This window comes from Rutidosis leptorrhynchoides, chromosome 2 (genome assembly GCF_046630445.1).
Source record: "Rutidosis leptorrhynchoides isolate AG116_Rl617_1_P2 chromosome 2, CSIRO_AGI_Rlap_v1, whole genome shotgun sequence".
Taxonomy (NCBI): Eukaryota; Viridiplantae; Streptophyta; class Magnoliopsida; order Asterales; family Asteraceae; genus Rutidosis; species Rutidosis leptorrhynchoides.
The window spans coordinates 561,733,647-561,744,738 of record NC_092334.1 but is presented as its reverse complement, the minus strand read 5'-3'; positions in this window follow the sequence as shown (position 1 = coordinate 561,744,738).

Here is an 11,092-nt window from a genome sequence, read left to right as displayed (position 1 = left end):
GGAAGCATCAAAAGTGAGCATGGGTGGGCTCTCTTGGAGTCCCAAATCTGCCACTCTTGTTGTGTTTATATAAAATGTAGCAATTTTTATAAAACTTGTAAAAGAAACCATATAAATATTTGCTACTTTCATATTTATATAAACCACTTAAAAAAACATAACACAATATAGTTATTTAAACCTATAAATAACTAAATCCATATCATATATAAATTATCCAAATAATTTATCTCAAGTGATGATATTTTAGAAACCCGATTTTCTAAAATCCAAGTGTTGCATATTTGTTTAATGATCCAATCGTTAAGATCAAATACGTATAAGGTGTAGGTAAGTTTGTTATTGGGTATGACCCGACTTGGATCATAACATATTAGCCACATAAATTTAATATGTCTCTCGGGCATACGAAAAACCTTCAATCTCCCACTTGCACGAGAAACATAAGAAATTAATGCAAGTGATGGATACCACCTAATGAACGTCCATCACCCCCAATATGTTATGACTTTGTGCCATTCAATAACATCATTCCTTTTGAGTTCCTATCTCGAACATGAATAGGTGAATCTTTTCATTATTTTCTTTTGTCCTAGATGTCATGTTAAATCCAAGAGACACAGAGTGATCACTCTCTTTTAGATTTAACTTTATCAGGCCTTAGACATCTGACTCTCAACGAATAAGAGGGACAAATTCCATCTTGATTACATACGTCCTAGATATATATACTTTGTATTACACATGAGCTCTTCCTTATGAACTACCATATTTCAGAATAGCGAAGGAAAGAATCAAGGCACGATACTCGATAAATATCCGAACCCAATATGTATCTCAGGTCAGAGGATACAATGATATTCGCCTTTACTCAAGATTACATGTGATCAACCACAAAGGCTCCATTTAGTAACTCTTGAGGGTGGGTTTTCCAATATTTGTATCCCACAAATATCTATGAACCTTGGTTGCATCCTTGCCCCACATTCATCCCGTGAATGTATACCAATCCAAGTTCATAATAGTCTAAACCTCACATTTGTTCCCACAAATGTGATCGACTACGGAATTTAGAATAATTACTTATTCATGGATAAAATATGAAAAATAGGAACATAACTCTAAATAAATTAACACCATAATTATATTAATGAGTTTGAGCAATTTCGTTCCATTATAATACTTAAAACAGATCATGACCAATCACTAGAATATCGAAACCCTAATGCACAAACATGTCCTGCGTGTTTTGCTCCATGTAAGAGCTTCGTGAGAGGATCCGCTATATTAAGATCTGTATGAACTTTGCGAATACATACCTTTCCCTTTTCAACTTCATCCCTTATGTAGTTGAATCTCCGCTCAATGTGACGGGTCTTTTGGTGAGCACGAGGTTCTTTGATTTGGGCAATCGCACCTTCGTTGTCACAAAAGATCTCAAGAGGGTCCTGAATGGAAGGGACTACTCCTAAGTCGTCGATGAATTTCTTCATCCATGCAGCTTCCTGAGCTGCCAATGATGAGGCAATGTACTCTGCCTCTGTAGTGGATAATGCAACAACATCCTGTTTTGAACTCTTCCAAGAGACCGCACCTCCATTTAATGTGAAGACATAACCGGATTGTGATCGAGAATCATCTCGATCAGTTTGGAAACTCGCGTCCACGTAACCTTTTACAGCGAGTTCCTCCTCACCAGACCCATATATTAGAAACATATCCTTAGTCCTCCTAAGGTATTTCAATATACTTTTAACAGCAATCCAATGACTGTTTCCTGGGTTATTCTGGTATCTACTTGTCAGGCTAAGAGCGCATGACACATCCGGTCTAGTGCATATCATTGCATACATGATTGACCCAATGGCAGACGCATATGGGACTTTCTTCATTCTCTCCTGTTCATCTTTCGTGGTGGGGCACTGAGATGAACTGAGAAGTGTTCCCTTTTGAATAGGTACCAAACCTTTCTTAGAGTTCTCCATCTTGAGCCTTTTCAAGATCTTTTCAATGTATGCACTTTGATTCAAACCTATCAGTTTCTTGGATCTATCCCTGTAGATCCCAATCCCCAAAACGTATTGTGCTTCTCCAAGAAGGAGATAACCTAGTCTGATACCATGAAGGAATATGGTGCGTGCCTTTTCATTCATAACATTCCTCAATATATACACCAATGAAATCTTTTATCTAAGGTAACTAAATAACTACCTCTCCTCTAATTTTAGAGAAGGATTACAAGATAATATTGCTAGTTGTAGTCTATGAATTGGTACACAATATATAAATATAAAAGATACAGTCGATATTATCTATTACACCCCCGCAGTCGAAGCTATCGGTGGACGAATGCATAGACTGGACCGAAAATTGTTAAAGAGGATGCTCGGTATGCCTTTAGTGAATATGTCGGCAATCTGAAAATGAGTAGGAACATGAAGCACGCGAACTTGGCCTTTTGCCACTTTTTCCCTAACGAAATGAATGTCGAGCTCTATATGTTTTGTCCGCTGATGCTGGACAGGATTTCCGGATAAGTAAATGGCACTTACGTTGTCATAAAACACAAGTGTAGCCTTTGAGACAGGACATTGTAATTCTAATAATAGGTTTCGTACCCAACACGACTCGGCAACAGCATTGGCAACACCACGATAATCGGCTTCGGCACTGGACGAGAAACAGTCGCCTGACATTTTGAGGACCAGAAGATCAAATTATCCCCAAGATATACACAATAACCCGATGTCGATCGTCGAGAATCAGGACAGCCACCCCAATCAGCGTCCGTGTATGCGATAAGAGAATGTCCCGTCGTTTTGGAGATACGAAGACCAAGGGATGTTGTGCCCTGAATATAGCGCAATATACGTTTGATTGCATTAAGATGAGTTTCACGGGGATCATGCATGTGAAGACAAATCTGCTGAACCGCGTATGTAATATCGGGTCGTGTAAATGTTAAGTATTGTAGGGCACCCGCAAGACTATGATAGGTGGTAGGATTATTAACAGGTTTGGCAGAGGCTGCGCTTCTTTTTCCTTGAGTGTCAACAGGGGTGGAAAATGGATTACACGAGGCTAAACCTGCACGGTTTATAATACCAGAAGCATACTCGTGTTAGCTAAGAAACAAACCGTCTTTATCACGTGTGACAGAAATACCAAGAAACGAACTCAATGGGCCGAGATCCTTCATTGCAAATTCTTTTGCAAATAGTGACATGAAGTGTTGACGTAGGGAATCACTTGATGTGGTAAGAACGATGTCGTCGACATACAATAACAAATAAGCAATATTAGAGCCATTATGATATGTAAACAAAGAGTGATCACATTTGCTATGCTTAAAACTGATAGTGAAAGCAAAATCCGTAAAGCGTTGGTACCATGCCCTAGGTGCCTGTTTCAAACCATAAAGGGAATGTTTTAATAGACAAACGTGGTCAGGTTTTTGTGGATCTCGAAACCTGAAGGGTTGATACATGTATACTGTTTCGTGAAGATTCCTATGAAGAAACGCGTTTTTTACGTCAAGTTGGTGAATAGGCCATGACCTAGAAATGGCAATACTAAGAACCGTCTGAATTGTAGCAGGTTTAACCACGTGACTAAACGTTTCGTGACAATCAATACCTAATTGTTGAGCGCGTCCATCACCGACGAGTCATGATTTGTAGCGTTCAAAAGTACCATTCGAATGCACTTTATGTCAAAAAATCCACATGGATCGTATCACCTGCATGTTAGATTTCCGTGGAACAAGTATCCAAGTCTTATTATCAATCAAAGCTTTATATTCCTCATACATGGCACGTTTCCAATTTATATCATTTAATGCGAGTTTGGGATTGGTAGGGATAGGGGATATCAGTGAGGTGTTTTGAGTAGTGGCGGAGAGATTAAAAGGCTCTTTTGGTTTAAAAATACCCGACATTGCACGGGTAACCATTGTACGATTAGAGAAATTAGTAGGTTGTGATGTTATATTTAGAGGTGAAATAGTTTCGGAATTAATAGAAGTGGAGGACGATGGACTCAAAGAAGTTGAGTGAGTGGTTCCATTGTCTAGGCGAGGAGATAGAACAGACCTAGTAGGTTGGTCCGTAGAAGAAATCGAGACAGAAGGGGGGCTATTTGGATGTGGGCCGGTGGGAGTAGATGAAGTAGAGATGGGCTCAGACGTGTTTGATGTTGGGCTGGATGGTGTGGGAGATGTAGGAGATGTTGGGCTGGACTGTGGACTTGTGCTAGAAGTAATTGTTTGCTTAGAAAGGAATATAGGGTTAAAAGAAGATGTAAGGAATTTATAAGAGTCATTTGTAGGAGTATATATATATAAGAAAATGGAAAAACATTCTCATCAAAAATTACATGACGAGAAACAATGATTCGATTAGAAGATAAGTCATAGCATTTATATCCACGATGATTGGGAGGATATCCTAGAAAAACACATGGTAAGGAGCGAGGTTGTAGTTTATTTATTTGAGTAGATGGAATAAGAGGATAACAAAGACACCCAAAAGTGCGGAGGTGGGTATAGGACGGAGTACGGTTGTATAGTAATTGTGTAGGTGAATTATGGTGAATGACTTTGTTAGGAAGAATATTAAGAATATAAGTGGCCATAGAGAGAGCATGTTGCCAAAACTTGGGAGGAACGTTAGAGTGTGCAAGAAGGGTTCTAATGATGTTATTAATGGCTCAAATTTTCCATTCGGCATTACCATTTTGAGATGAGGTATAAGGACATGAGAAACGAAAGACCATTCCATTTTTAGAACAAAAGGTATGAAATGCAGTATTGTTGTATTCCGTCCCATTATCACATTGAAACATTTTTATTGAGGTTTGAAATTGTGTCTTGATGAGCATGAAACATAGAAAATATAGAATAAACACTAGATTTTTGCCCAATAGGAAAAGTCCATAGGTAATTGGTGAAATCATCGAGAAATAGGATATAATATTTATGGCCTTCATTACTTATTACCGGAGATGTCCATAAATCACTGTGAATAATATCAAATGGAGAATAAGTCAAAGAAGTAGATGCATAAAAAGGTAATTTCACTTGTTTGCCAAAAATACATGATTGACAAATCTTATTTCTAATGATCGAATTACATGAAATGTAACGTTTATTGCTAAGGTTCTTCAAAATAGTATCGCCTGGATGACCAAGGCGATGATGCCATAACTCAGATGAAACAGCAGAAAACACAGATGGGGCTGAAACGTTTTGATGAAGCAATGCAGGATTGAAAGTGTAGAGATCACCAGAGCTGTTACATCGCGTGATAGGAGTCCCCGTCGGAAAATCCTTCAAAGTAAAACCAAAGGGGTCAAATTCAATAGAAATAGAATTATCACTAGTTAAACGTCGAACAGAAAGTAAATTTTTGATTAAAGTTGGTGAGTATAAGATATTGGATAAGTAAAGTGGACGATGTGGGGGTGGTAAGAAAGAATGACCCGAGCCATGTATGGGAATAGTGTTCCCATTGCCAACAATTATTTGACGAGGAAACTTTGATTGAGAATAAGATAGGAGCTTACCTGGAGAACCTGTCATGTGTTATGTAGCACCCGTGTCCAAGTACCAATTGTTGTCTCGAGGATTCAAACTCATGGTATACATAGCTGAATCAATATCTGTTGGTGTCGATGCTATGGACTAGGCATAGGTCTGTTGCTGTGGATGTTGTGGCCTTGGACCTAGTAGCCCAGCTTGAGAATTAACCGGATAAGAAGGCTGTGAATGATGAAAAAAAAGTAGGCCTAGTCCATGTTTGAGTTGGATAAGGACATGGTGGAGATGGGCTCCACGAATTGGGCTGAGAAGCCCAATTATGAATCTGCCAATTTGCATTATTTGCTCCAAGAGAATAAGCATAGCGTCCTCTTCCTCGTGTGTATTGACCATGACCTCGATTATTACCCCGATAATTATAACTGTTACGACCACGACCACGATATGACTGCCCCGAATTTTTATTATTAGATACTAGTGCCGGTGGTGTTGTGGTGGTGGCAGTGAGGGCCGATTCAGCCGCCGGTGATGGGGTTTGAGTGTTTTATTGATGTTGGTGATTTTTACGGGATTCTTCAAGAACAAGCATTGAACGTGCCTCATAAAAGGAAGGGAGTGGGTTTGTATGGGATAGCTGAGAGGCAATAATTTCATAATTCGCGTTCAACCCGGTGATAAGTTGTAAGACAATCCGATCATCTTTTAAAGCAGGTCCAACGTTAGCAAGTTGGTCGGCCAAAGCTTTTAACTCTTGGCAATAAGCGGATACGTTTAGAAAATTATCAAGCTTGATGTTATTAAACTTTTGTTGAAGATGAACATATCGTGATGCTTGATTATCATTAAAAATGGATTTTATTCGATCTCAAGTTTTTGCAGCAGTGGTGTCTGGAGACATGATAGTTTCCAAAAGATCGATGGAGAGGGTTCCATAGATCCACTGGAGCACGATGGCGTCCAGTTGTTGCCAGTCTTCTGTTGGAGTAGAAGAGTCAATGGTGGTTGAAGAATCAGAAGTGTTTGAAGAAGATGGAGTTTCGGGTAATATGTGTTGAAGAACTTTATAAGTTTTGCAGTGAATAATAAATATTTGAGACCAAGAGAAGTATTTGCTGGTATCCATATCCAACACTATTGGGATGAGAGTTTTAATATTAGACACAGTGATTGCTGGGTGAAATTTCTTATTGTCAGTCATGGTTGCAGACAAAGGAAAAATTGCAGTGGCGATAGAAAAAAAAAAGATTGAGGAAAGAAGGAGATAACCTAGTCTGATACCATGAAGGAATATGGTGCGTGCCTTTTAATTCATAACATTCCTCAATATATACACCAATGAAATCTTTTATCTAAGGTAACTAAATAACTACATCTCCTCTAATTTTAGAGAAGGATTACAAGATAATATTGCTAGCTGTAGTCTATGAATTGGTACACAATATATAAATATAAAAGATACAGTCGATATTATCTATTAACTAGTCCGGATCGGCCCGCGCGTTGCGGCGGGAGCTTTCGGCCTGTGTATTCATATTTAATGTAGCGATGTGTATTTACAGAGGGGAAAACGGGTCGTGTGTTAAGCGCCGTTGTAGGTGTCGTCGTCTTCAGTGTTTTTTAAAAAGTATTCGTTTCGAACGTAGTTAGTTTCATTTTGTTGATAAAACTATTTCGAGTCTAACGGTGCTGTCGAAAAAATTTAACTCGCGTCGAGGAGGAAGATACGGGATGTCGTTGTGTTTAGCGTTTTTTAAAAAGTGCCCGTTTCGAACGTAGTTAGTTTCGTTTTGTTCATAAAATTATTTCGAGTCTGACGCTGCCGTCAAAAAAGTTAACACGTGCCGAGCGGGAAGATACGGTTGTCGATGTGTTTAGCGTTTTTTTAAGAAGTATCTGTTTCGCGTATAGTTAGTCCCTTGGGTTCGGAAGATTTTTCCGAGTTGAACGGTGGTCTCTGAAAAATTTAACTCGCACTCAGCGAAATGATAGGTCCCGTTATAAATTCGGGTGAAATTAGCTTCTTATATTTTAAGTAAATTATATATTTACAATTTTTACCCCTAAAAAGTGTAAAGTTGAAGGGATGTTGTTGAAATTGAGGCGAAGTTGAGGGACCGATTGTAATGTGAACATAAAGTAAAAGCTACACTAAAATATAAGCAAAACTACGATATTGCTAATCACTCTTAGTGTAGGAGGTTAATAATTAATAATTAATTAATTAATAATTAATTAATTAATAATTAATAATAATAATAATTAATAATAATGTTGCACCATACGCGCAAGTATTTCGCTACACTAAATTCATACACGAGGCCCGAGTTTATGACATTTGAAGGATCAATATTGCCAAATGCGAAGTCAAATTCGGCTTGAGTGCAGGGGCGAAGATGGTATGGGGCAGGGGGGCGGGCGCCCCCGGTGGAATTTTTTTTTCAGTGTAAAAGTTTTGGGTTTTTCGACTTTGCCCCCGGTGGATTTTTTTTTTTGCACCTAAACCTACATATTTTGCCCCGAAACCTTCAAATTTTGCCCCAAATTCTCCAACTTTTGCCCCAAAATCTTCAAATTTTGCCCCAAAATCTCCAACTTTTGCCCAAAAATCTTCAAATTTTGTCCAAAAAAAGTGTTACGGTTAAAAAAAATTTTTTTGCCCCCGGTGAAAAAAATCCTAGTTTCGTCTCTGCTTGAGTGTGAGGGGTGCACTTAGCTCAAATGCTACGACACAACAAAGGGTAATTTCTATGAGTTTCATATCTCATGATTTATATAAACGAAATTATATGTGACTACTTACATTAGAAACACAGAGTTAAGAAGTACTAGCAGGCTAGCTAAGTTATTCTGTACCTTTTCTATTCAGGAGTTTCCATGTTTTATTGATATACTTGATAAAAGACTAATGCCATGGATGATTAAGATAAGGAAGTACCTGTAGACATCAAGGAAGATTTAATTATTAAGGCTCACTACTCCAGGTGAAAACTCTTTACGAAAGCTGCAGCACCAATAACATGCAGACAAGCCATCGAGGTGCCATATCTAATATAATACTTCACTGGCCTTGTTTTTACAATGGCCTTGTTTTTTACTAACGACGCTAAAGGTTACCATTAACTGAGAATTATACGGACGGATTATATATATATATATATATATATATATATATATATATATATATATATATATATATATATATATATATATGGGCAGGATCAATGGGTAAGTAACCAATCGGGGGAAGCAAAAAAAATTTTTTTTTCGTTTTTTTTGAAATTTTTTTTTTTCCTACATCAAGATCACACGAAAATATGAACATTTAGAAGAGACACTTCGTGATGAATGTTATTATTTAGGCGGAAAAACGATCGACAAAAATAACATTCAAGATAATATTGTTCGTGAAGAATATGAACGTTTTTTTTCTTCATGTTTTGTGAAGTAAAATTTAGCCCGATTTAGAGTTTAGGGTTTAGGGTTTGGTGTTTTGGGTTTATGGAATAAACCCAAAACACCAAATCCTAAACCCTAAACTCTAAAGCGTTCGTGTTAAAAACTCAATCTAAATCCTAAATCTAAACCCTAAACCCTAAATTTCTAAACCCTATAAACCCTAATATCTAAACCCCAATAGCTAAAACCTCAAAATACGCTCGAAAAAAACGATAATTGTTATATATTACTTCTTCGAGCGTTTTTCCGCCAAAATAAAAACATTTATCATAAAGTGTCTCTACTAAATGTTCATATTTTCATCTCATCTATAATGTTCGTGAACAAAGTTTTTTCAAAAAATGAAAAAAAAAAGTTTTTGCTTCCCCCCGCTTCCCCCCGAATGGTTACTTCCCTCTTGATCCTACCACTATATATATATATATATATATATATATATATATATATATATATATATATATATATATATATATATATATATATATATATATATATAGCCAAAAGTTCAAACGAGAACCGTAAAAAAGCGAGAACTGCGAGAACTTTGGATTTATAAAGATTTTCACATGTAAATAGATTGAATCGCACATAAACCTTGATGAAGAGTATGAATGAACATAAAATAGTTGAAAAACACTTATATTTTTCATATATAATTAAATACATAGTTTCTTGTTCACATGTGCATATTTATTTCCGAACATGTGAACAGTTTCATATAATTAACAATTTAACATGTAATTTAAGCTAATGAGCATATGTTTGTTAATGATATGTGCATTAATTAACATTTTCATGTTATTGGTTGTATTTAAACGCACAAAAACTATTAAATTAAATAGTTCTCGGAGTTCTCACCTTTTTAGTGGTTCTCGTTTAAACCTGTCCCTATATATATATATATATATATATATATATATATATATATATATATATATATATATATATATATATATATATATATATATATATATATATATATATATATATATATATATATAATAATAATAATAATAATAATGCTACATTAAGGTTTATTGGGTAGTTATTTTTAAGAAATAAGTAGTTATTTTAAATTTTAAATGTACTAGCAAACTATGTAGTACAAAATCTTTAAGAGAGCTACTAGGATTGTTGTTAAAAAAATTAAGTATTTACCACCTATTATTTTATTTTATTTTTAAATTTTGTTCATGATAGTTTTAAGAGCTGCCGGTAAAATTCTTTATATTATTGTAACATTTGAAAATTTTCATCTGAAAAGTATTTTATTACTGCTCAGTATAATTATTTAAAATATGTTAACAACAACTCTAAAAATTATCGTTAGTGATATACTTATTTTTTTTTTCTCTCCAGAAAATGATAACAATAATCCTTAGTGCAATGATTAAGTATTAATTACAAATTTAATATTTTTAATATTGAGCCTGATATTTGTATTAATAAATTGACAGTTAAATTACGTTATTATTAGAATATGAAAAAATAAAATAATACTTCGAATAAATGATTAATCCTCGCTCTAGTGCTATTGTTAAAATTGTGTTTTTTTTTTTTTTTTTTTCATATTTCATTTTCTAAAAATAAAGAAAATCAGAAATACGTAAGTAAAAAAAAAAAAAAAAACCTTCAGCAACAGCAGGATCAAAGTAAATGAAAGAGATCTTACGATAGTGGGTAGCCATGGTGGAACAAGTTAAGAGGAGAAGAACAAGCTACTATATTGTTAATGGCTATTTCATGGGGTGGATCATGATTTTCATGATTTATTTGTTTGTTTTCAATATCTTTGATTCCTTATTTTGGAATTTAGAGAGAGAGAAAATCCTATTGATTGTCTTCTCTGTTTTGTGATGGTATTGTATGTTGATTAAAGGTTATTGCTTCTGTGGGCTTTGATGTTGTGTCAAAAGAATAAGCAAATGTTGATTCTTTGCAATAGGATGATTTTGTTGGTGATTTTAGTGTCATCCAACATACATTTTAGTGAATTGGGATTTACTTGAATGCAAAGGTTAGTTAGCTATACTTAACAACGGGTTCGGAGAGTGTGGAGTACACGCCCGTAAGAGTTGTCTACTAACTGTCGCGCAAAAT